The sequence below is a fragment of the Macaca mulatta genome, chromosome 3 (assembly GCF_049350105.2).
Source record: "Macaca mulatta isolate MMU2019108-1 chromosome 3, T2T-MMU8v2.0, whole genome shotgun sequence".
In the NCBI taxonomy this organism is placed as follows: domain Eukaryota; kingdom Metazoa; phylum Chordata; class Mammalia; order Primates; family Cercopithecidae; genus Macaca; species Macaca mulatta.
The window spans coordinates 174,567,052-174,593,997 of record NC_133408.1 but is presented as its reverse complement, the minus strand read 5'-3'; the positions used below and the strand labels follow the sequence as shown (position 1 = coordinate 174,593,997).

General features: G+C 41.3%; 1 protein-coding gene across 15 annotated transcripts in view; it reads right to left on the bottom strand.

Annotated features, from left to right (window-relative positions):
- The window catches only part of CALD1 (caldesmon 1), a 271,434-nt gene that overhangs the window by 217,620 nt on the left and 26,868 nt on the right, over positions 1-26,946 (bottom strand). For 6 of the 15 annotated variants that reach the window (XM_077997383.1, XM_077997387.1, XM_077997396.1 and 3 more), the window contains exon 1: positions 19,859-20,028. The exons of 6 other annotated variants lie outside the window; for them this stretch is intronic. The gene's annotated coding sequence lies outside the window, so the exon portion shown is untranslated. Of the gene's footprint in view, positions 1-19,858; positions 20,029-21,094; positions 21,539-26,946 lie in introns of those variants that run through there. 3 more of the 15 variants (XM_077997397.1, XM_077997401.1, XM_077997413.1) reach the window with 1 other exon arrangement.

Here is a 26,946-nt window from a genome sequence, read left to right as displayed (position 1 = left end):
ATTGCCATGTACTATCATTTCCATCAGTGTATAAAGGGGCCTAGGGCTGGGAAGGAAGGGTACAGATGTAGGTGCTGAACTGAGTGACAGGTGGCTGCCTAGATCCTCTGGGCTATTTGCAGTGTATGTTCCCAGGAAGAGACTGTCAAGCCCTGTGTACATGCAGTTGTCTCACATGTTACTATGAGAAGAGCAATAAGGGGAGTCTCCTTCCCAGAATCCCTTTGGGGAATAAAAAGTAAATGTTACTTAAAAAATAAAACTGTTTCACAAAGTAAAACAGACTTTGGAGTAAAGAAACAGCCAGCCAGAATTCCACAGGGAGCTGGCAACTGTTCCACGTTTTAACCATTCCCATCTGTCTAATGGGTGGCAATTAGTAACTTCTCCACTGCTATGTTCTTGGAAACACACACACACACACATACACCCACCCCAATGGGAGCTGCAGATATTTAAAAGAAAGGAGAGCTAACTTCACATGCTTATATCCCAAATGACCAGTTCACTTCAAGTTTAAATGTACATGAAGTTTTCATTCATTTGCTATTAATATGATTAATATGGTTGATTATATATGTTATAAATGTATGTGCCTATATATTTATAAATGAAATATACTAAAGTCAACAGGCAGTCATCCCAGTTCTAAAATCAGATGGTTCAACAAGAAAGTCCCTAAAGTATTTGCAGTTCTAACCATCTGTAAGTCTTGGAATTTTGACTTTAACTTTGCATCTTCTCACACAGGCTTTAGGAAAGAAGCATAGAGTTGCACACAACAGTCGGAGTCAGCCAGCATCACTCAGCATGTGGAATGTACCTGTAGAAAGTTTCTGGGTGGGCCCACGTAAACTATGTTTGCTATACTGAACAGAGTCTCTGTGCTCAACTGGTTACAAATTTGACTCAAGGTATGAGCCTTGCATTGTCAAATAGATACTTGTGCAGAATCAACAGTACCTGTGTGAGTGAGCAAGCCATCCTCCTGTACAGCCATTCTGAAAGTTTTGTTGGACTCCTTTTTTTTTTTTTTTTTTGAGATGGAGTCTAGCTTTGTCGCCCAGGCTGGAGTGCAGTGGCATGATCTCTGCTCACTGCAACCTCTGCCTCCCGGGGTCAAGCAATTCTTCTGCCTCAGCCTCCCAAGTAGCTGGGATTACAGGCATGCACCACCGTGCCTGGCTGATTTTTGCATTTTTAGTAGAGACAGGGTTTTACCATGTTGACCAGGCTGGTCTTGAACTCCTGATCTCGTGATTCACCCACCTCGGCCTTCCAAAGTGCTGGGATTATAGGCATGAGCCACCGCGCCTGGCCTCCATATTTTTAAAATAGTCATACAGGAGACCATTTGAACTCTTGTAAGACAAACCCTGATAAGAACTCAGGCCTGGAAACTGCTAGAAGTCTCCAGGCTAATTACATGAGTAACCTTTGCAGTCTGTGGGATGATGTCTTCAAGGAACACAGAGCTGCAAATTGTAGGCATCAACGGATCTATCTACAGGCAGAGCCAGGAGGATCTTTTTGAATAGAGAAACATAGAGAATGGGCAAGATGGCCGAATAGGAACAGCTCCAGTCTCCAACTCCCAGCGCGAGCGACACAGAAGACCGGTGATTTCTGCATTTTCAACTGAGGTACTGGGTTCATCTCACTGGGGAGTGCCAGACGATCGGTGCTGGTCAGCTGCTGCAGCCCGACCAGCGAGAGCTGAAGCAGGGCGAGGCATTGCCTCACCTGGGAAGCGCAAGGGGGAAGGGAATCCCTTTTCCTAGCCAGGGGAACTGAGACACACAACACCTGGAAAATCGGGTAACTCCCACCCCAATACTGCGCTTTAAGCAAACAGGCACACCAGGAGATCATATCCCACACCTGGCCGGGAGGGTCCCACACCCACGGAGCCTCCTTCATTGCTAGCACAGCAGTCTGTGATCTACCGGCAAGGCAGCAGCGAGGCTGGGGGAGGGGCGCCCGCCATTGCTGAGGCTTAAGTAGGTAAACAAAGCTGCTGGGAAGCTCGAACTGGGTGGAGCTCACAGCAGCTCAAGGAAACCTGCCTGTCTCTGTAGACTCCACCTCTGGGGACAGGGCAATAACAAACGTAGCCGAAACCTCTGCAGATGCAAACGACTCTGTCTGACAGCTTTGAAGAGAGCAGTGGATCTCCCAACACGGAGGTTGAGAAGGGACAGACTCCCTGCTCAAGTGGGTCCCTGACCCCTGAGTAGCCTAACTGGGAGACATCCCCCACTAGGGGCAGTCTGACACCTCACACCTCACAGGGTGGAGTACACCCCTGAGAGGAAGCTTCCAAAGCAAGAATCAGACAGGTACACTCGCTGTTCAGAAATATTCTATCTTCTGCAAACTCTGCTGCTGATACCCAGGCAAACAGGGTCTGGAGTGGACCTCAAGCAATCTCCAGCAGACCTACAGCTGAGGGTCCTGACTGTTAGAAGGAAAACTAACAAACAGGAAGGACACCTACACCAAAACCCCATCAGTACATCACCATCATCAAAGACCAGAGGCAGATAAAACCACAAAGATGGGGAAAAAGCAGGGCAGAAAAGCTGGAAATTCAAAAAATAAGAGCGCATCTCCCCCGGCAAAGGAGCACAGCTCATCTCCAGCAACGGATCAAAGCTGGACGGAGAATGACTTTGACGAGATGAGAGAAGAAGGCTTCAGTCCATCAAATTTCTCAGAGCTAAAGGAGGAATTACGTACCCAGCGCAAAGAAACTAAAAATCTTGAAAAAAAAGTGGAAGAATTGATGGCTAGAGTAATTAATGCAGAGAAGGTCATAAACGAAATGAAAGAGATGAAAACCATGACACGAGAAATACGTGACAAATGCACAAGCTTCAGTAACCCACTTGATCAACTGGAAGAAAGAGTATCTGCGATTGAGGATCAAATGAATGAAATGAAGCGAGAAGAGAAACCAAAAGAAAAAAGAAGAAAAAGAAATGAACAAAGCCTGCAAGAAGTATGGGATTATGTAAAAAGACCAAATCTACGTCTGATTGGGGTGCCTGAAAGTGAGGGGGAAAATGGAACCAAGTTGGAAAACACTCTTCAGGATATCATCCAGGAGAACTTCCCCAACCTAATAGGGCAGGCCAACATTCAAATCCAGGAAATACAGAGAACGCCACAAAGATACTCCTCGAGAAGAGCAACTCCAAGACACATAATTGCCAGATTCACCAAAGTTGAAATGAAGGAAAAAATCTTAAGGGCAGCCAGAGAGAAAGGTCGGGTTACCCACAAAGGGAAGCCCATCAGACTAACAGCAGATCTCTCGGCAGAAACTCTCCAAGCCAGAAGAGAGTGGGGACCAATATTCAACATTCTTAAAGAAAAGAATTTTAAACCCAGAATTTCATATCCAGCCAAACTAAGTTTCATAAGTGAAGGAGAAATAAAATCCTTTACAGATAAGCAAATGCTTAGAGATTTTGTCACCACTAGGCCTGCCTTACAAGAGACCCTGAAGGAAGCACTAAACATGGAAAGGAACAACCGGTACCAGCCATTGCAAAAACACGCCAAAATGTAAAGACCATCGAGGCTAGGAATAAACTGCATCAACTAACGAGCAAAATAACCAGTTAATATCATAATGGCAGGATCAAGTTCACACATAACAATCTTAACCTTAAATGTAAATGGACTAAATGCTCCAATTAAAAGACACAGACTGGCAAACTGGATAAAGAGTCAAGACCCATCAGTCTGCTGTATTCAGGAGACCCATCTCACATGCAGAGACATACATAGGCTCAAAATAAAGGGATGGAGGAAGATTTACCAAGCAAATGGAGAACAAAAAAAAGTGGGGGTTGCAATACTAGTCTCTGATAAAACAGACTTTAAACCATCAAAGATCAAAAGAGACAAAGAAGGCCATTACATAATGGTAAAGGGATCAATTCAACAGGAAGAGCTAACTATCCTAAATATATATGCACCCAATACAGGAGCACCCAGATTCATAAAGCAAGTCCTTAGAGACTTACAAAGAGACTTAGACTCCCATACAATAATAATGGGAGACTTCAACACTCCACTGTCAACATTAGACAGATCAACGAGACAGAAAGTTAACAAGGATATCCAGGAATTGAACTCATCTCTGCAGCAAGCAGACCTAATAGACATCTATAGAACTCTCCACCCCAAATCAACAGAATATACATTCTTCTCAGCACCACATCGTACTTACTCCAAAATCGACCACGTAATTGGAAGTAAAGCACTCCTCAGCAAATGTACAAGAACAGAAATTATAACAAACTGTCTCTCAGACCACAGTGCAATCAAACTAGAACTCAGGACTAAGAAACTCAATCAAAACTGCTCAGCTACATGGAAACTGAACAACCTGCTCCTGAATGACTACTGGGTACATAACGAAATGAAGGCAGAAATAAAGATGTTCTTTGAAACCAATGAGAACAAAGATACAACATACCAGAATCTCTGGGACACATTTAAAGCAGTGTGTAGAGGGAAATTTATAGCACTAAATGCCCACAAGAGAAAGCAGGAAAGATCTAAAATTGACACTCTAACATCGCAATTAAAAGAACTAGAGAAGCAAGAGCAAACACATTCGAAAGCTAGCAGAAGACAAGAAATAACTAAGATCAGAGCAGAACTGAAGGAGATAGAGACACAAAAAACTCTCCAAAAAATCAATGAATCCAGGAGTTGGTTTTTTGAAAAGATCAACAAAATTGACAGACCACTAGCAAGACTAATAAAGAAGAAAAGAGAGAAGAATCAAATAGACGCAATTAAAAATGATAAAGGGGATATCACCACCGACCCCACAGAAATACAAACTACCATCAGAGAATACTATAAACACCTCTACGCAAATAAACTGGAAAATCTAGAAGAAATGGATAATTTCCTGGACACTTACACTCTTCCAAGACTAAACCAGGAAGAAGTTGAATCCCTGAATAGACCAATAGCAGGCTCTGAAATTGAGGCAATAATTAATAGCCTACCAACCAAAAAAAGTCCAGGACCAGATGGATTCACAGCTGAATTCTACCAGAGGTACAAGGAGGAGTTGGTACCATTCCTTCTGAAACTATTCCAATCAATAGAAAAAGAGGGAATCCTCCCTAACTCATTTTATGAGGCCAACATCATCCTGATACCAAAGCCTGGCAGAGACACAACAAAAAAAGAGAATTTTAGACCAATATCCCTGATGAACATCGATGCAAAAATCCTCAATAAAATACTGGCAAACCGGATTCAGCAACACATCAAAAAGCTTATCCACCATGATCAAGTGGGCTTCATCCCTGGGATGCAAGGCTGGTTCAACATTCGCAAATCAATAACCATAATCCAGCATATAAACAGAACCAAAGACAAGAACCACATGATTATCTCAATAGATGCAGAAAAGGCTTTTGACAAAATTCAACAGCCCTTCATGCTAAAAACGCTCAATAAATTCGGTATTGATGGAACGTACCTCAAAATAATAAGAGCTATTTATGACAAACCCACAGCCAATATCATACTGAATGGGCAAAAACTGGAAAAATTCCCTTTGAAAACTGGCACAAGACAGGGATGCCCTCTCTCACCACTCCTATTCAACATAGTGTTGGAAGTTCTGGCTAGGGCAATTAGGCAAGAGAAAGAAATCAAGGGTATTCAGTTAGGAAAAGAAGAAGTCAAATTGTCCCTGTTTGCAGATGACATGATTGTATATTTAGAAAACCCCATTGTCTCAGCCCAAAATCTCCTTAAGCTGATAAGCAACTTCAGCAAAGTCTCAGGATACAAAATTAATGTGCAAAAATCACAAGCATTCTTATACACCAGTAACAGACAAACAGAGAGCCAAATCAGGAATGAACTTCCATTCACAATTGCTTCAAAGAGAATAAAATACCTAGGAATCCAACTTACAAGGGATGTAAAGGACCTCTTCAACGAGAACTACAAACCACTGCTCAGTGAAATAAAAGAGGACACAAACAAATGGAAGAACATACCATGCTCATGGATAGGAAGAATCAATATAGTGAAAATGGCCATACTGCCCAAGGTAATTTATAGATTCAATGCCATCCCCATCAAGCTACCAATGAGTTTCTTCACAGAATTGGAAAAAACTGCTTTAAAGTTCATATGGAACCAAAAAAGAGCCCGCATCTCCAAGACAATCCTAAGTCAAAAGAACAAAGCTGGAAGCATCACGCTACCTGACTTCAAACTATACTACAAGGCTACAGTAACCAAAACAGCATGGTACTGGTACCAAAACAGAGATATAGACCAATGGAACAGAACAGAGTCCTCAGAAATAATACCACACATCTACAGCCATCTGATCTTTGACAAACCTGAGAGAAACAAGAAATGGGGAAAGGATTCCCTATTTAATAAATGGTGCTGGGAAAATTGGCTAGCCATAAGTAGAAAGCTGAAACTGGATTCTTTCCTTACTCCTTATACGAAAATTAATTCAAGATGGATTAGAGACTTAAATCTTAGACCTAATACCATAAAAATCCTAGAGGAAAACCTAGGTAGTACCATTCAGGACATAGGCATGGGCAAAGACTTCATGTCTAAAACACCAAAAGCAACGGCAGCAAAAGCCAAAATTGACAAATGGGATCTCATTAAACTAAAGAGCTTCTGCACAGCAAAAGAAACTACCATCAGAGTGAACAGGCAACCTACAGAATGGGAGAAAATTTTTGCAATCTACTCATCTGACAAAGGGCTAATATCCAGAACCTACAAAGAACTCAAACAAATTTACAAGAAAAAAACAAACAACCCCATCAAAAAGTGGGCAAAGGATATGAACAGACATTTCTCAAAAGAAGACATTCATACAGCCAACAGACACATGAAAAAATGCTCATCATCACTGGCCATCAGAGAAATGCAAATCAAAACCACAATGAGATACCATCTCACACCAGTTAGAATGGCGATCATTAAAAAGTCAGGAAACAACAGGTGCTGGAGAGGATGTGGAGAAATAGGAACACTTTTACACTGTTGGTGGGATTGTAAACTAGTTCAACCATTATGGAAAACAGTATGGCGATTCCTCAAGGATCTAGAACTAGATGTACCATATGACCCAGCCATCCCATTACTGGGTATATACCCAAAGGATTATAAATTATGCTGCTATAAAGACACATGCACACGTATGTTTATTGCGGCACTATTCACAATAGCAAAGACTTGGAATCAACCCAAATGTCCATCAGTGACAGATTGGATTAAGAAAATGTGGCACATATATACCATGGAATACTACGCAGCCATCAAAAAGGATGAGTTTGTGTCCTTTGTAGAGACATGGATGCAGCTGGAAACCATCATTCTTAGCAAACTATCACAAGAACAGAAAACCAAACACCGCATGTTCTCACTCATAGGTGGGAACTGAACAATGAGATCACTTGGACTCAGAAAGGGGAACATCACACACCGGGGCCTATCATGGGGAGGCGGGAGGGGGGAGGGATTGCATTGGGAGTTATACCTGATGTAAATGACGAGTTGATGGGTGCAGCACACCAACATGGCACAAGTATACATATGTAACAAACCTGCACGTTATGCACATGTACCCTACAACTTAAAGTATAATAACAATAAATAAATTTAAAAAATAAATAAATAAATAAAAATAAAAATAAATAAAAATAAAATAAAAATAAAAAAAAGAAACATAGAGAATGGAAGTGGGAAGGAGAACAGTACTGTGCACTGCACAATCCAGGGGTCATCATTCACATTCTAGTCTACATAGGCTGTGCTCTCCAGAGAGAAGGGAGAGTAAAGTAAGTCCAGTTTTCATTCAATTGCACCATATGGAAAGCCAATATGGAGAATAATATTTATGCTTCGGGGGTTTATTTGATAGCCAATAACTAAACAACTAAGTGTCTTGGGTTTTTTTTGTTTTGTTTTTTTTGGGTTTTTTTTGTTTTGTTTTTTTAAAGGTCAAAGAAAAAAGCTTAAATTGACTCAAAATTTTCTGGCAAAGAAAGCGATTCATGCCAAGTTCTAATACCATGTGTCTTAAAACAGCAAGAGTAAAACAGCTACTCTGAATGAAGCAAATCAGTGAAATGCCTAGAAAAAAGAGCGTGAGTGGCAGTTTTCAAGTTACGCATAGTACTACTTTCATTCTGCATATATTTATTCACAGACTACTACTTGTCAAACTGTGCTATCAGATGGCATTTAAGGTTCATATGGGCCCATGGAAAAGTTCATATTTATATTTTTGAACTCTTGTTCTAAATGATCAGTTCACTTAAACTTAAAAGATATATGAATTAATGTTATTAATATACTATGAATCAAGTTATGAGTTTCAAGTCATAATAATATTCAGGAAGAAATAAAAACAAGTTGGCCACTTCACTGGACACCAAGATCTTTGTCTAAGAGTCATGCAGGTCCTCAATGTGGGAGCTTTAAAAGATAACAAAAGCATTATTTAGACTGAGCCTCCTGTCAGAAGTGAGAACTCCATATCATTTATAGTACATAGTTTATTATAACATTAAGTTATATACTATGAATTAAACTCAATATAGAGTAGATCTTTATTTAAACCAAACCTCTCACTTACTAATAGATCGTGATTACCCATGACCATTTGGAGTGAAATGAATAATTTCTCCAAATATAATTTTAATCATAAGAATAGAATGCAGAGCCTCAAAATGGGCCTATGAATATAGGAAAAAATGCCATATGATAGAGGTAGTATTTTATTTTATTTTTTTTAATTTTTAATTTTTAAAATTTTTTAAATTTAAATTTTTTTTTTTTTGAGACGAAGTCTCACTCTTGTCCCCTAGGCTGGAGTGCAATGGCACGATTTCAGCTCACTGCAACCTCTGCCTCCTGGGTTCAAGCAATTCTCCTGTCTCATGTCTGTAATCCCAGCACTTTGGGAGGCTGAGGCAGGTGGATCACCTGAGGTCAGGAGTTCAAGATGAGTCTGGCCAACATAGTGAAACCCTGTCTGTACTAAAAATACACAAATTAGCCAGGCGTGGTGGTAGAGGTAGGATTTTAGGTAAGAGATGTCTTTTGGATGTCTATTCAATAATTTGTTGGTATTATTAGTTATCCATTTGGACAAAGATAATGTTAGATCCCTACCTCACATCATCCACCAGTCGTTTCTAGATAGATTAAATATATGAGCATAAAAAGTAAAACTACGAAAGAATCAGAGGCCATACAGGAAAATGTTTTACTTTGGGTGGGAAAGATTATCTTAAACAAGACTCAGAAGGCAAACAACACAAAGGAAAAGACCGATAAATATGACTAGAAAAACAACTTCTACACTGTGAAAAATAACACAAGTAAAATGTAAAGACAAGAGACAGAGTAAGGATAAAATATTTACATATTGATCACAAACAAAAGCTGACTGCCAGTTACGGCTGTGCAGGCTGTGTACTGTACACCACCGGGGGGAGCCATTCAAGTAGACTACAATGTGAATTGTGTCCTGAAGGAAATCCATAATCTATAAATCACTCCTCTACCAATAAGAAAAAAGATAAGCCACCCAATAGAAAAATGGGCAAAGAATATGGAAAGTAAAGGAGTAAAACCAAATAATAGTAGGCATACACAAAAATGTTCAATCTTACCTGTAATCAATGAAAAGCAAACTGAAACAATAATGAAGCATATTTTCTCCACACCAGTAATAAAAAAAATACATAAATGCAAACAAAGAAATACCATTCCAGAGAAGCAACATTTGAAATATGTGGCATGGTGGCTGACACCTGTAATCCCAGCACTTTGGGAGGCTGAGGCAGGCAGATCACTTGAGGTCAGGTGTTCAAGACCAGCCTGGCCAACATGGTGAGACTCCGTCTCTACAAAAAAATACAAAAATTAGCTGAGAGTGTTGACGGGTGTCTGTAAACCCAGCTACTCAGAAGTCTGAGGCAGGAGAATCGCTTGAACCTGGGAGGCAGATGTTACAGTAAGCCCAGATTGGGCCACTTTACTCCAACCTGGGTGACAGAGTAAGACTCCATCTAAAAATAATAATAAAATAAAGTAAAATATGTGATAGTGTTGAGTAGAGTATGGTAAAATGGTATTCTCTTGCATTACTAGGTGAGGTATAAATTTGACAATACCTATTTAAAATAAAAATTCATCTACCCTATTGTCTAACAATTTTACTTTTCCTGATCTTCTCTAAAGAAACCTTCACACACACACATATAAACTATATATTGTATTTATACAATTGTTTATAATCATATCCGTTGGAAACAGCTTATTTGTCCATAGTTAGCATTTAGTAGTTGAGTAGAATGAGATTTATATGTGGTGAAATGAAAGATCTCCACTCTAGACTGTTGAGTGAAAAAAAAGTAATTTTCCTAATGATGTATGTGGTATTACTCCAGTTATATAAAACACACATGAAGCAATATCATACATGTGTTTTTTTGTACGTCAAACAGTTCTTCCAGGACTACACATTTGTTAACAGAGGTACCTCTGGGAGCCAAAAGGGATTATACATGGATATCAGCAGTGGGTTTTAGGTTTACTTTTAATGTTTGGTTGAAAATTAGAGCATGTGTATTATTTTATAGACATTTTCTTTTCAACTTACACTTCTAGGCTTGTACCTTGAGACAATGGTGGCATTAAAAAGTCATGAAGAAGACATGATACAGAATTTTTAAAATGACAGCAGCAATTTATAAGCGACAGTGGCCAATGCTAACATTTATAATACACACTTAGGTTTACCTAAAGAAGATGGTCTTACTCATCATTTTCTCTTCTCCCTTCTCTTTATAGTCTCTCCTTTCCACATCTCAGGCCCTAGCTCAGGAACCTACCCCCTAGTCACCTAGACTTTCTCTCTCTCATTCTGCTGTAATTTCCTCATGCAGGATTCAAACCCAGGCTGGTTTCATCCCATGACAAGAAGATTGTTATCTAGATGGACAGGGTGGGACTTCATCTCATCCCACAGAAGTTAAGTGTTGAACAAATAAGGTCAGGTGCTGCCTGTGGAGATGTCCCCAGCCTCCTGCCGGAGGGAAGGGACTGGAAGTTAGAATCCAACTGAGAGGGTTGAATCAGATGCTTGCTTCAAGTCAATGCAGCTAAGGGAGTTTGCAAAGCCACAGTTTGCAACAGAGTGGGCAAATACTCAGAAGAAAATACAAATTTCTGGAGTCAGAGCAGGCCAGGGAGGGACCAGCAGGCATCTGGGAATCAGAAGCATTAAATTATAGACAACAGATACAAGACAATCTGTGGTCAAGGACCGGCGCTACAAGGCAGGAGAATAAAGAACATGAAGGAGAAAGGGCAGCAAGAATGGGAAAGAGGCCCCACTGTTGTCCTGTGTGCATCTCTGCAGAAAGACTTTGTCATAGTCTTTGCAAGGCAGGAGCTACCCTCAGGGCAGTTGGCCTAGACCAGTGCTTCTTACCTGGTGTGCTTTAAGAAAACTAGCAGTGCCTAGGCTGCATCCCAGTCTAATTAAACTAACATTTCCTAGGTGGAGCCGGATGTCAGTATTTTTCAAAACTCCCCAAGTGATTCTCCAGGACTCAGAGGCATTGCTCTGGCCTTACAAATTTAGAGTTGGTGATTGGTGGCACCTGGCAGAAGTGAGGCATACACAGGGTGGAGAATCCTCGGAATCCACTCCCTCAGAACAATTTCATCTCATTATTTCTTTTAGTAAGTGAGATGATACACCCATTTATTTTCCATAAAAATTAAGATGGCTGCCCTCATTATTTGCTCATATGAGAGCTTAGGACCAAGGTTTATCAAGTTATCACGATTTCTGGATCCTTCGTTTCAGTTCTCTTTTCAGAGCTGAGTCTTGTCTTTTTTCTCTAGACAGGCTCCACTCCACCCCAAGGCCCAGCAGACTTTGCAGTATGGACCCAATATAGCATTCCATTAATTATATTCTGTCTGAAAATAATATATTCAACACAGAAAAGTGTGAAAAGTAGTCTTTTTCTTTCTTTCTTTCTTTTTTTTTAGAGTCTGGTTCTGTTGCACAGGCTGGAGTGCAGTGGTGCCATATCGGCTCACTGAAACTTCCACCTCCCGGGTTCAAGTGCTTCTCCTACCTCAGCCTCCTGAGTAGCTGGGATTATAGGCACCTGCCACCACGCCACCACTTCTGGCTAATTTTTGTATTTTTTAGTAGAGATGGGGTTTCACCATGTTGGCCAGGCTGGTCTTGAACTCCTTACCTCTGGTGATCTGTCTGCCTCGGCCTCCTAAAGTGCTGGGATTACAGGCATGAGCCACTGCGCCCAGCCTGAAAAGTGTAGTTTTGATAATCGGTGCAAAGATTGGATTTATGTTCTGATCTGACACAAATCAGGCTCGAAATTTATTGGCAGAAATAGAAGTTGCATAATTACTCGGCTGTGGTTATGCATTCTTGACACATTTATCTCTCTGAGCCTGAACTCTGTACATGCATGGACACATATGAAATTCCCCACTCATGATGCCTATTTTCTGGCATTTGGAAATAGATTTATGAAGGTATCACTGTATAATATATAGTTTCACTTTTATAATTTGGATGGTTTAGGGTAGTGATGAGAAGAATCTAAACTTCTGTGTGCTAAAATCATAACTTATTCCTTTGAGAATCTGAGATGGATGTACAAATGCAAACACGAAATGAAAAATAATTAATTTGGAAATTATTTGACTGGTTATTTTGACTAGCAAATTTTTTTGGCATCAGGCTGAAAGCTTCCTTTTCTGACAGGCTCAATACTCTCTACTTAGCCTATATGAAATAAGCGTTCTGTCCAAGTTGCACAACCAAGATGATTCATCATGCTTTTGAAAGCTATTCCATTAAGCTCTCAGGTCTGATCTTCCTGATTCTTCTGCCATTTGAAGATCCTTATTAACTCTCTCCTGGAAATCTTCCCCCAGTATGTCTTGAGCTAAAATACTGCATGAATGACATTTCTGAAAATAAACTATGCCTTGGGTGAGGAATCAAAGGACTCAAGAGTACAGATGATAAACTTTTTTTTTTCTTCTTTGAAACGGGTATCACTCTGTCACCCGGGCTGGAGTGCAGTGGCACGATCTCGGCTCACTGCAACCTCTGTCTCCTGGCTCAAGCGATCATCCCATCTCAGCCTCCCAAATAGCTGGAACCACAGGAGCACACTACCACACCCGCCTAACTTTTTGTATTTTTGGTAGAGACAGGGTTTCGCCACGTTGCCCAGGCTTCTCTTGAACTCCTGAGCTCAAGGGATTCATTGCCTTGGCCTCCTGAAGTGCTGGGACTACAGTTGTGAGCCACCATGCCCAGCCCTAGATGATAAACTTATATAATGGTTTTCTCTACCAATAATAAAGACTTTGAAGAGAAAGAAAAATCTGTGGGTTGAATGTACAATTAAAAAGATGGTAAAGAGAAGTGACATTTATAAGACGAAGCCGTGGTTTATGTACTGGGATGAATGGTGTATTCTTGGTGAGGGAAGGATAATTGACCAGAATCTGGGTGACCCAACTGAAAAACTTTAAGTAAAGGAAGAAAGAAGGACAATCACGTTGATAAACCTATGAATGTGGTTCCTATGGAAGACAACAAGCGTAAGATGAGAATATGAATAAAAGTAGCAGATATGCCTGGGGATTTGCACCCCCAAAATATTGGAAAGCAGAGAGGAGATGGAAATAATACTAATAGCCTCAAAACCATTATACTAATAATAGCTGTCATTGATTGAGTACTTACTATCTGTATATCTCTTTTCATCTTAGAAACAACCTTACAAAGTAGGTACTGTTGTTACTTCCATTTCACAGATGGAGAAAAATGAGGCTTATGGGAGTTAAATAACTTGCACAAGGACATGTACAGCTGGTAGGCAGAAAAACAAGGATTTGAACATGGGCAGTCTAGTCCAGAGGTCACTTTATCATACTGTCTCAGTGTGCATTGTGAATGAACCAAGTTGAGGTTATACCATAGTGTGATTTTTTGAGACATGGTGGGAAGGGGCTTCAGATTAAAATACAGTGACGGAGAAGCATGCCATATTCCCAAATGAGAGGCTGTAATAAGGGGAGACTGAATGGTATGATATATCAATAAGATATTCACTTGAGTAACCCAAAAACAGAAACACTGTGGAGGAGTGAGTCAGAGAAAAATGTAAGTGACCTGCTCTGGAACTTTGGTATAGGCCACCTGGCCAGGAGAAAATTAATCATGCATTTTAGACAGATGAAAAAAAAAATGTAGAAGTAATGTATAGAATTGGTCATTGAATATATATTTTATACAGTGGTGATGAGAAACTTTAACTATTGGATATTTGCTAGAGGGTTTGGTGGACATGCTCTTGACTTTTCAGAAGAAAGTGAAAGTCGATCTTTTTTTCTGTTAATAGCTAGGAATGGAAAGGATAAACATTGTCAAACACGTGCCTCAGCTTTTGAGATGGCAGGATTTTTAAGTCTGCAGAAGATAGGTATGGTTCTCCCAAGAGAAGGTACCTGGAAAGGGCTCAAATACAATTCTAGCTGTAATCGGTAATACACGGTTCTGCTAGGAAAGAAACATGGGTCTTAGGACGCTATAAGGAGAACGTGCCACTTATAAAGTTGTGACCTCGCCAACTCCAGACCCACGCTCCTGTATTCCACTGAGGCTAGGGCTCTGCACAGCACCTTTCTGCTTGGCCAGCTGACACCCTGTTAGGCTCTGCCAGTAGGGGGCACCAGAGAGAGACCACAAGCCCGGATGAAGGGACGGGGGTTCCTTGCTTCTGTTGGCAAACAGGTCTTCAGGTCACCCGAGCAATGGCAGTGCCTTCCTGAAGCAGCAACTAAATCTAGTTTGCAAGATTTGTTTGTTTGTTTGTTTGTTTGTTTTAACACTTGCCATATCAACCTTCCAACTTGTCCCCCAAGACAGTTGGTCTGTGTCTTGGAAATCTGGGTGTCATGAGGCCACTCTTTCAAGTTCAGAGACACCAACACCAGCCCAGCAGCTCTCTGGGAGCCCTCCCTAAAGTTTCTCTGTTTCCCTTATAGAAGGTTCCTGTTTACTGGGAACTGCATTCCCTAAAGCGACTCGAGAGCCAGCTCTTTCTGTGAGAGTAAGAACCTCTTTTGTGTATCCCTGAGAAACCTATGTCAGTTCTTTCAATTAAATTACGGAAATATAGTCCACCCTTCCTTGGCATCACTGAACCTTACTGCTGTTTTCTGGAACTTTGAAAAACTCCCTGTACTTTTGGCGAAACAGAATTCCTTCATGGTGTTAGAATGAGCACCTGGGTCCCTAGCTCCAGGTGCATCTTGACCTTACACATCAAGCATCCTCTGAGGCGGGATCATTCCACATCCACACCTTACCTCACTCTTCTGGTCTTGGTTTTTTCTGTTGTTGTTTTGTTTTGTTATTTTCTTTTTGAGATGGAGTTTCGCTCTTTTTGCCCAGGCTGGAGTGCAATGGCGCAATCTTGGCTCACTGCAACTTCCTTGGTTCAAGCGATTCTCTTGTCTCAGCCTCCCAAGTAGTTGGGATTACAGGTGTGCATCATCATGTCCAGCAAATTTTGTATTTTTAGTAGAGACGGAGTTTCACCATGTCGGCCAGGCTGGTCTTGAACTCCTGACCTCAAGTGATCTGCCCACCTCTGCCTCCCAAAATGCTGGGATTATAGGCACAAGCCACCACGCCCAGCCCCTTGCTTCTTAAAGACCCAGTCCTTGCTCTGCATCCTTGAGTCACTTCTTCTATCTTTGGTTCCAGGGCTGAGAGGTATTCCTTTGTATTTGTGAAGACAAACAAATAAGTGCCTTTTCTCTTTTCATTTATTGGGCCTCTTTAGACTAATCTCCAGTTCTTGAAACATTATTTCTCACTAGATTACTCTTTCCAAAAGTCCAAACTGGGATGTCTTATTCCATTTGAGCTGCCACAACAAAATACTATAAACTGGGTGGCTTATAAATTATGAAAATTTATTTCTCACAGCTCCCGAGGTCGGGAAGTCCAAACTCAGGGCAGATTCAGGGTCTGGTGGGGATCTGCTTTCTGCCTATAGACAGTGCCTTCTTGCTGTGTCCTCACATGCTGAAAGGGGTGGGGGTCTCCCTCTAGCCTTTTTGATGAGGGCATTAATCCCATTCATGAGGACTGCCCTGACGACCTAATCATCTCCCAAAGGCAGGACCTCAAAATACCGTTACCTTGAAGGCTAGGGTTTCAACATGAATTTTGGAGGAGAAACAAACATTCAGACCATAGCATTTCACCCCTGCCTGTACCCAAATTCATGTCTTTTTTTTGGTGGGGGAGGTGGATGGAGTTTCACTCTTGTTGCACAGGCTGGACTACAATGGCACAATATTGGTTCATTGCAACCTCTACCTTCCAGGTTCAAGCGATTCTCCTGCCTCTGCCTCCTCAGTAGGTGGGCCTGCCACCACGCCCAGCTAATTTTTTGTATTTTTAGTAGAGACAGGGCTTCATCATGTTGACCAGGCTGGTCTGGAACTCCTGACCTCAGGTGATCCACCCACCGTGGCCTCCCAAACTGCTGGGATTACAGGCGTGAGCCAGTGCACTCAGCCTCATGTCCTTCTTGCATGCGAATATATTCATTTCATCCCAAGAGCCTGAAGTTTTAACTCAGTCCAGCATCAATTTAAAAGTCCGAAGTCCAGGGTCTCATCTAAATGTCATCCAAATTAGATATGCATGAGATGCGAGGTACTATACATCCTGAGCTGTGAACCTCTGAAATTAAACACGTTAAGTGCTTTCAAAATAAAATGATGGGACAGGCATAGGCTAGATACTCCCATTCCAAGATGGAGAAATAGTAAAGAAAGAAGTGGCAAATTCTGAACAAGTCCAAAATCTTAATGCTCAAGCATAATCTTTTTGGTTCAGTGTTCCGCTGTCTAGGTGCTGGGGCAGAGGTCCTGCCTTGCACACCCACTGGGATGGCAGTCCTACCTCTGCAGTTTTGCCTGCCTTCATGGCCTCGGACAGCTCTGACACCACAGATTTTCCAGGTGTAGCCTATGGCACAGCTCTCTCGGTTTGAAGTTGAGTGCCTGCAGTTCTCCCAGGTGGGAATCACATGCTAGGGGCTCTACTGGTCTGTGGTCTCAGGGGTGGCCCCACTCCCATGGTTCCACTGGGTATTGCCTTAGTTGGGACTCTCTATGGTGGCCCCACCTTTGTGGTGTTTGTCTGCCTGGGCCTATGACGTTCCAGGGCATTCTCTGCAATCCAGTTAAGAGGCAGCCGTGCCCCCATGGCTTTGCTGGGTGCAGACCATGCTGCACTGGAGCCACCTGAGCTGGCCCTGGGGCAGCCAAGGGGCACAGTGATGGAGTGCAGGGAGTGGAGCCCCTGATATAAGGCTGCTCTGGGCAGTGATGGCCTTCCTTTGATATTGTTCTGCACTCCAGGACCTATGATGGGAAGGGCAGCCCCAGTGATCTCCAAAATGCTTTCTGAGTCATTCTTAATCCATTTTCTCAAACAATAGGTCCTGGATTTCATTTAAATTAAATTACAGAAATATATAGTCCACCCTTCCTTGGCATCACGAATCTTACTGCTGTTTTCTGGAATTTTGAACAACTCCCTCTAGGGTTGGCAAAACAGAATTCTTTCACATTGTTGGCCGGGCGCGGTGGCTCACGCCTGTAATCCCAGCACTTTGGGAGGCCGAGGTGGGCGGATCACAAGGTCAGGAGATCGACACCATGGTGAAACCCTGTCTCTACTAAAAATTACAAAAAATTAGCCGGGCGCGGTTGTGGGCGCCTGTAGTCCCAGCTACTCGGGAGGCTGAGGCAGGAGAATGGCGTGAACCCGGGAGGCGGAGCTTGCAGTGAGCCGAGATCGCGCCACTGCACTCCAGCCTGGGCTGGGCGACAGAGCGAGACTCCGTCTCAAACAAAAAAAAAAAAAAAGAATTCTTTCACATTGTTAGAATGAGCACCTGGGTTCCTGGCTCCATATGCATCTTGACCTTAGTATGAAACATCCTCTGAGGCTGGATCATTCCACATCTGCACTTTACCTCACTCTTCTGGCTTTCTTTCTCAAGACCTATTCCTTGTTCTGCATCCTGAGTCACTTCTTCTATCTTTGGTTCCAGGGCTGAGATGATAAATGTCCCAATTATCTTGATGAATAGCATCTGGCTTCCATTTAGATGACAATCTATACCAACCTTCTTATCAAATAATCATTTGGCTGCATGCTTGTTCTCTTCCACACAAGTTTTCTCATATTTTTTCAATGTGAATAGACTAAGAATCTTCTAAAATTTTAAGCTCTGCATTCCTTTTAATTAACAATCCATCTTTAAATCATTTCTCTCTTCTTGCATTTTACTATGAGCAATCAAGAGAAACCAGGCTACACTTTCAACACTTTGCTTAGAAATAGTTTCAGCTAAATATTTAATTTCATCACTCACAAGTTCTACCTTCCACAAAACACTAGAACAAGAACACAAAGCAGCCAAATTCTTTGCCACTTTAAAAATAGAATTGCTTTTTCTCCCATTTTCAATAACATATTTCTCATTTCCATCTGAATGACCTTATCAGAATAACCTTTACCATTCATATTTCTACTAACATGTTCTGTTCATGACCACTTAGGTATTCTCTAAAAAGACTGAGGTTTTCTCTACTGCTCTCCTTTTTTCTTTCTGGGCCCTCAGCAATATTGCCCTTAATGGTTAGTTCATCACAGTGTAGGCTTTTTCTAGCATGCACCTCAAAACTCTTCCAGCCTCTATTCATTATCCAGTTCCAAAGCTACTTCCACATTTTAAGTATTTAGTACAGCAGCACCCCCACTTCGCAGTACTAATTTTTGTCTTAGACTGTTTGGACTGCCAGGACAAAGTACCATAAACCAGGTGGCTTATAAACAGCAAAAATGTATTTCTTACAACTCTGGAGGCTAGCAAGCCAAGATCAAGGCAGATTTGGTGTTTGGTGCAGGTCTGCTTTCTGGATTATAGACAGTGCCTTCTTGCTGTGTCCTCACAGAGTGAAGGGGACAAAGAGTCTCTCTTCAGCCCGTTCCAGTTCATGAGGGAATGGGCCCTTATGATTTAGTCACCTCCCAAAGGCATCATCTTCTAATATTATCATCTTAGAGTTAGGATTTCAACATATGAATTTTGGGAGAGACACAAACTTTCAGACCGCAGCATGGGAGAGCATTCAAATGAGAGAGTCCAAGCTTTGACTCCTGAAGGCACCATTTCTGGAGATTCCAGTTAAGCTCTTCCTACTACCTTCCCCATAGGTTCTCTTTAGTCATCATGAACTAATAGCAGTGGCTTCATCAACCCACACAACCATGGTAGATAACACTATACATCACAAATTGAGAAATAAATACCACTATCACCACAACAAAAGGGTTTCCAAAATCTTCCAGAACTCTTGGATGCTGAGCAAAAAGAACAGGAATTGCTTATCTGTTAAGGCCACATCACACCATGTATTATAAAGAACAACTGGGAGATGAAAGGCACAACTTCTGGGACATTAAAAGAAGATGAAATATATTTTAAGTTGCTATTTCTAAAGTATAGCAAAACGACACTTCCTCCCCCAACTTTTATTAATGTAGCCAGGGAAAATTTTTCAGAGAAGATAGGTCCACAAGGTGAGAGCTGAAAGGCAATTGCCCCTTGGAATTTAAGTTAAATTCACCTCTCTAGCAGATGTTTTGATTTAAAATAGTTACCTTTTGTTCAGCTTAACTCTCAGCTCCCAAATCTTTCTGCTTTCAATTCTTCAAGGAAGGCATCCCTGAATACAATGCGAGGGAGGGAGTTTAATCCAGAATTCTTGAAAACAGCTTGATATTTTCAACTAAATCCAGTAGCGGAATGCAGGCTTAACTGGCCCCACCCAACTTCTCCCACCCAGATATTTTTCCTTTTTGTCCAACAAAGTTTCTTCTGGTTCCAAAGAAAGAAAAAGGAAGGAAAAGAAAAATGTTTGCTTAAACCATGAAACTCTAAACTACTAAACTAATTCTGACCAAATTTAAGATGCCTGGTACTGAATTAGGATGGAGAAAATAAGAAAATTTTTTAAATGGAGTTTTAATTTTATCTTCTCTGGTAAGAACACTTAGGTTATAGGTTACTACTGTACAGTATAAGTGGCTTTGGATGCATTTATTTTATTAATTAAACACACGCTTGTTGTGTGCCTATAAGGTGCAAGGTACTGTGCTAAAATCCATGTGGAGGTACAAAGTGAAATCTACCCTAAATATTGCTTGGTGGAGCTTATAAATCAGTAGAAAAGATTAGGTAAATATGATTAGAGAAATGTGAACACAGATTACTATGATGTGTGGCACAATTAAATACATGCCAGAAAGACATGGAAGTAAAGTTCTATGGGAGTCCAGAGAAAGGGGGGCCACTTCTTTTCTCCAGGAAAGGCTTCCTGGAGGAAGAGGCGTTTCAGCTGCCCTTTCAAGAGAAACGAGAGAAAAACCTTCCAAGCCTCCTTAAGGAAGAGAGCACACACAAAGGGTGTAGCCAAGGAAAGGATGAGGCTCCTTTAGGGAATGACTTGCAGTACTTATCACAGTAACCAAGCCAAGTCTGCCAATGTTTGGTGAAGAATATTGCTCTAGTAAACTTATTCTAATTAGCTTACTTTGATTTTGCTTGGTTTCTGGAGGAATTCAGGTAACGTCTACATAAGTAATGTTACCTCCTCTGCTTTCAATATGTCTAACATTTAATACATAAAAGTATTAAATTAATCTTGCTCTTTCTCTCTCTTTCTCCCCATCTCTCTCTCCCTCTTCCACTTCTCTTTCAATGTGTGTGTGTGCACGCATGCGCGCACACACACATATACACACACACACAACTTCCTGATAGCAAGGAATAAAATAAATACTAAAAACCACCTTTAAAGAGGCAAGACTTCTGATTTTCTTCATTAAATAACCAACCTGCATTTCAAGCTGCACAGTGAATCCCATCAGAGACATCTGGAGTTAGGCCCCAGTCTTGCTTCCTGGGAACAAAGTCAAAAGATTTCAGGCCTGACAGCAGGCTCGAATATTTCCTCAGCCACTTTACCTCCCCTAGAAAAGCGACAGTTCTGTGTAATACCACCCAGTGTCTGCTTTAATAAAAATCTCTGTCATTACTACAGGCTGCTACTAGAGAAGGTTTGCCATTGGCCAAGGGCTTAACCTTGAGGCCCTGTTCTTGCATTTTCTCTCCTCGGTCTTCCCCTTGACCATGGCTGCTGCCGGAAAAGAGGGGTCTGCTGTCGTCCAGACCTTAACACAGCTGGTTTATTTTTAAAATAATCGCAAACAACTAATCTGATTGGCTATTTTTCATTGAATGTATCAGCGGACTTCAGTGAGGAAATTAACCAACTGCTTGTGGATCATACTAAAATAGACCTCAAGTTTACGCATGTGAATTCGTCTGCCCCTGGGAACGAGTAATTTCTGCTATGTGATTATGCAAATAAACTAGATTTAAGTCTTATATCTGTGAGAAACTCCACAAGTAAAGTTATGCAAATTTCAAAAGGTGAATTCAACAAAAAGTGGACAGAAATTAGACTACAGACACTGTCACAGATTATGTTAGGATACAGATATCTTAATAACCGGCAACACTTTTCTGATTGATTCCAAGCTAATACTATCCAGCACATGCTGCTTATTTCTTGTTCATTGACAAAATGCTAAATTGAGTCATTGCACAGATGACATCTCCACTTTGAAAGAGATGGTCAACAAAACAGCAAGATCACTTTAGCAGGCATCAGAGGAAAGAAGTTAAGTATTTGCTGACCTCTCAGAGAAGGAAATGAACTCCAGTTCCCACCCCCCACCCTCTTAGATTTGCGCAGGATTGTGAAGAGCTGAAAAACTTCAAAGTATAACAAAACTGCGGCTCAATTTTAGAAATATAAAGCATTTGGAGTAACTAATTTGGCCAAATATTTATGTTTTGGTGCATAGTTGAACTGCTTATCAGACCTTCAGGAATTCTTTGTTTTTCATTTTTGTGCTTTTATTTCCTCTCCTATCTTCTCCTCCCCTCAATCGAAGCAAAACACCCTTTGGCAATGAAAGCTGAAGATGCTTCTTCATGGAAGAACCAAGCCAGGGCCAAGGGGGCTGATCCCCAAGTTTCTGCCAGCTGCACTCAAAGCAATCATCTTCCCTCCCACTAGCTCTCTTCTGAGAAGTGCCGGGAAATGTGGAAATCCCTAAGGCCTCCCCAGGAAAGAAACAAAAATCTTTTCCTATGAGTATAAAAACCCTTCTTGAGAGATCTTAGATTGACTTTAAAAGGCTGCTGTAAAGAGCTGGCTTTTGTGTCTTTACAAACTGGGGCAGAGAGGTAGGCAGGGAGGGTTCCCAGGAGCCTCCAGATCTGGTGGACCCTCTCTTTCCACTATCAATACCCACCAGCCTTCCCTGCCACCTCCCACAATCTCTCTGCAGTCCTAACCTTAAAGAAACAGAACACTGCTCAGGGGGATGATGCTCATTTATAAAAAAGAAGGGTAGGTGTTAGTTACACTGCTAACTTTCAGTGGAGACAGGGCAAAGGGTAGGCACTTGGACAGTCTTTGTGGGAAATTACGCTGAGATGTTCTATACTAGTAAGAAGGGCAGAGGAACCGCTGTTTCTCCTTTAATCTCCAGGCTGACCTCTGCTCTAAGGGCTGCCTGCAGTGACAAGTTCTGCATTTCCTATTAGTTTCTTCACCCTCCAGCCCTGGGGGCTGCTGAACCACACCAGAGATCCCAGGTGGGCCCCAACCCGCCCCTGCCAGCAGAACTCTACTGCTCCCAGGCTTCAAAGCCCACAGGGCTTCGAGCACATTCCAAGACATTCCACAGCTGGGAGGCTGGGAGCCTGGAATGTCTGGAGCCCACAGAGGGAAGGTGTCCCAGCATGCTCCCCCATCCCAACCACATTTCCCCAAAGATCTCAAAGCATTCTCCAAGGGTGATCTCATTTACTAATAGACATTTATTTCCATTTTCATCCTTACTGTTAGGAATGGCCTTCTTTTGCATGAATGTCATTTTGAGTTTTTCACATAGCCTATCTCATGGTAAGAATATCACCTTGGGAACCAAGAACCCAGTTACTACTCAACTACCAATTAGATATCACTTAAGCCCTTTTCCAGTGCACAGACCTTTGAAATTTAACAATGAAGCAGCAAGGAAATGACTGTTCCAGTTCCACCCATTGAAAGAGAAAAATGTAATATGGGGCCAAGACATACATCACAAATATGTGTGTGTTTGTGTGTGTGTGTGTGTGTGTGTGTGTATCAATACCTCATAGTGCTAGTGCTACTGCAGTCTTCAGGACTTCTATTTCCTTAACTGTAGAATGAAGATAATAACACCACCTTACAAAGTTCTTTTGGTCTTGCTATAGTGACTGGAACATAGTAGGCACTTAATGAATGTTTGCTGAATAAATACACTGATGGATGAATAAACATAAAGTTTCAGGGTTTCCTCATCTCTTAACCTGCCATGTTTAATTCACAGGGCAATTTGGAGGATTAAAGGACATCCAGGTTTTTAAAAATGGCTTTTGAAAATAAAAAACTAACTGTAAAAAAATACCAGATTATTATTGCGCATGTGCCTACTAGCATTGGTGCCCAGGTGTGTCAAAACCTCATGGATCTATATCTTTTTTAAAAATATGCATTGGGCACTAAAGCAACTCCCTGTACAGGGAGTAACTCTGCCTCTCTGGTTCTTTCTATAACTTTGTTTTTATGTATTAATTGCCTCAACCCCATTAAAACTATTGAACGTGAATCGAGTGCTTGAGATGGAAGAGTTTCAGAGCTAATATAGTTTGGCTGTGTCCCCACCCAAATCTCATCTTGAACTGTAGCCCCATAATCCCCACGTGTCATGGGAGGGACCTAGTGGGAGGTAATTGAATAATGGGGGTGATTACCTCCATGCTGGTTTTGTGATAATGAGTTCTCAGGACGTCCGATAGTTTTAAAGGGGCTTCTGCCCCTCTTCACTTCTCCTTGCTGCTGTCATGTGAAGAAGGACGTGTTTGCTTCCCTTTCCACCATAACTGTAAGTTTCCTGAGGCCTCTCCAGCCCTGTGGAACTGTGAATCAGTTAAACTTCTTTCCTTCATAAATCACCCAGTCTCAGGTGTGTCCTTATAGCAGTGTGAGAATGGACTAATAATACAAAGCTTAATTGGGCAGATAGTATGTGGGGTAACAGTATCAGTCCTAGAGTCTAAATGCCTGCTTTTTGTGCTCTGACCCCCTGATTTACTAAGGTACCTGACCTGGCTATGCCTTAATTCATCCATAAAATGGGGACATTAGTAGAATACTTTCATAGAATTGCTGTGAAGATTGAATAAGATACATGTGTAAAGCATTTAGAGAAGTGCCTTGCACATGGTAAGAATCCAGTAAATGCTAACTCCAACCATTGTTGGTGGTATTGCTATTATTATCCCTTTGCTAATGAGCTTGCAGTCTAGTGGAAAAGATAGACCATAGAACAAAACTGGAGGAGTAGCGCAGCACGAAAAAGGTTACCAGCAGTATGCTTTGGGTGCAGATCCAGGAGACATCTTTATTCACAATCCTCATCACCTCCTCTGCATAGTCTCTAGTTTGTCACTGTTCCAATGTACACAGAATTTAAAAATAATGTCCCAGATTCCATCTGAGGAGCACAGAGCCTAACGCTTCTCACGATCATCACACAATACTTCCATTAATGCAGTAAGTTTGTGAAGCCATATCACACTGTTGGCTCACATGAAGCTTTTGGTCAAACAAGACCCCCAGGGCCTTTTCACATCAATTGCTGCCAAGTCGCATGTTCTCTATCCTGTATCCCTATAATTCTTTTTTGGACCTAAAAATAAGACTTTGCATTTATCCGTATTACATTTTGTGTTGTTAGTCTTGGCCCAGCATTGCAGCATGTCAAGATAATTTTAAATCTTGATTCTGTCAACTCTCTCATGTCTTTTTTTAAAAATCCCCTCCAGACTTGTGTCATTGCATATTTGATCAGCATACCTACTACCTCCTCATTCAAGGCACTGATTCAAATGTTGACGAAAATGAGGCTAAGAGAATAGCCCAACAGTTCAGTTTCAGAGCCCTCAGCATACTCAATTGTGTCCACTAATCATTTTGGGAATGATTGTTCAAGTAGTCTTAAATTCATTGAGAAGTATCCCTATTTCACCATTTTATTCAAAATACCTTGCTGATACGAAGATACACTGGGTCTATGACATTCTTGAATATTATTTTATTTTAAATGTTCCTGAAGTGCTTGTAACTCCCTTAAATTTTATGAGAATATTCAATTTCTACATCTAGATTATCAGTAAAGAACATAGTGGACACCATTTAATAGGTGACTTAAGAATAAAATTATGCCATTTGATTGTTACTCTTGCACTCCAATTTGAGGCTTTAGTTTGAAGGTGCATTTGCTAGGATATTTGCCTGCCTCAACAAAGAGCCTCCAAAATCTCAGTGGCTTCAGACAATGGAAGCTTATTTCTCACTCACATGAAGTCACATGAAGTGATCCTGGTTGTCAGGCTGCCTTCCATGTGTCATTAAGGAAATCTGATTTCTTCTGTTTAGTGGCTTGCCTCTCCTCTTGTTCTTTGCAGTTTTAGGAAGTCAGAAGTTAATGGGGAAAGGAGAGAGATAATGACATGTGGAATGTTTTTGTGGCCCAGGCCTGGGAATAGTGCAAGTCAGTCACGTGACCACTCTACCTGCACAGGAAGCTGGGAAGTGCACTTCATGTATGTGCCCAGCAAATCCAGAAAGGCAACAGAAAGTTGGCTTAAAAACAGACAGAAAACATAGTTTAGGTGGAACCCACATGGTATTTCATGTTAAGTATGGTACTAAACCTGACAGTGTATGGGGTTGATGGATCAAAAGTGATAAGACCTAGGTTCTAATTCCAGGTCTGTCATTTATTGGGTAAATGTAGTCTTGGGTAAGTCACAGAACTGTATAGTTGCAAGGCTTATGATACTGTCTTCGTCCATTTTGTCCATTGCTAAATCCTTTTTGTTTGTGCCCATTTGTGTCACATTCTGTGGGCTGATCTCTTCCACATAGTTTTTGCTTGTTTCGCACTATAGAAAACAGACAAGCTCTAAAAACCATTCAAGGTAAAGCTCTGCCCCAATTACACTGCTTCTATGACTTGAAGTCCAGTCACCGATGTTCCCTTTATAATTAAACTTAAGAAGCAGGCATTGAGTGCCTGTTGAGACTAGGACGTGTGCTAAGTTGTGGGGTAATACATAGATTGATACAGTGAATCCTAAAATAAACAAAAACACTTGCAAGTGGTAAGAATTCACAACTTCTGAATGAATTAAAAATTACTTGAACGATCATACCCAAAATGATTAGTGGACACAATTAAATTTGCCCGGGGCTCTGCAATTGAACTGTTGGGCTATTCTCTTAGCCTCCTTTTGGTCAACATTTGTGTCAGTACCTTGAATGAGGATGCAGAAGGTATACTGATCAAATGTGCAATGACACAAGTCTAGAGGGGATTTTAAAAGACACATGACAGAGTTGAGAGAATCAAGATTTAAAATTATCTTGACATGCTGCAATGCTGGTCCTAGAGTTGAGGATCCATCTGACAGTTTTATGTACCAGATAGCTCTCACCTAATTTGTCACTAAGAATTTTCAACAGCGAACAATCAACATCTTCACTAAAACTACTAGAAAATATATTTAACTGGAGGCCAGA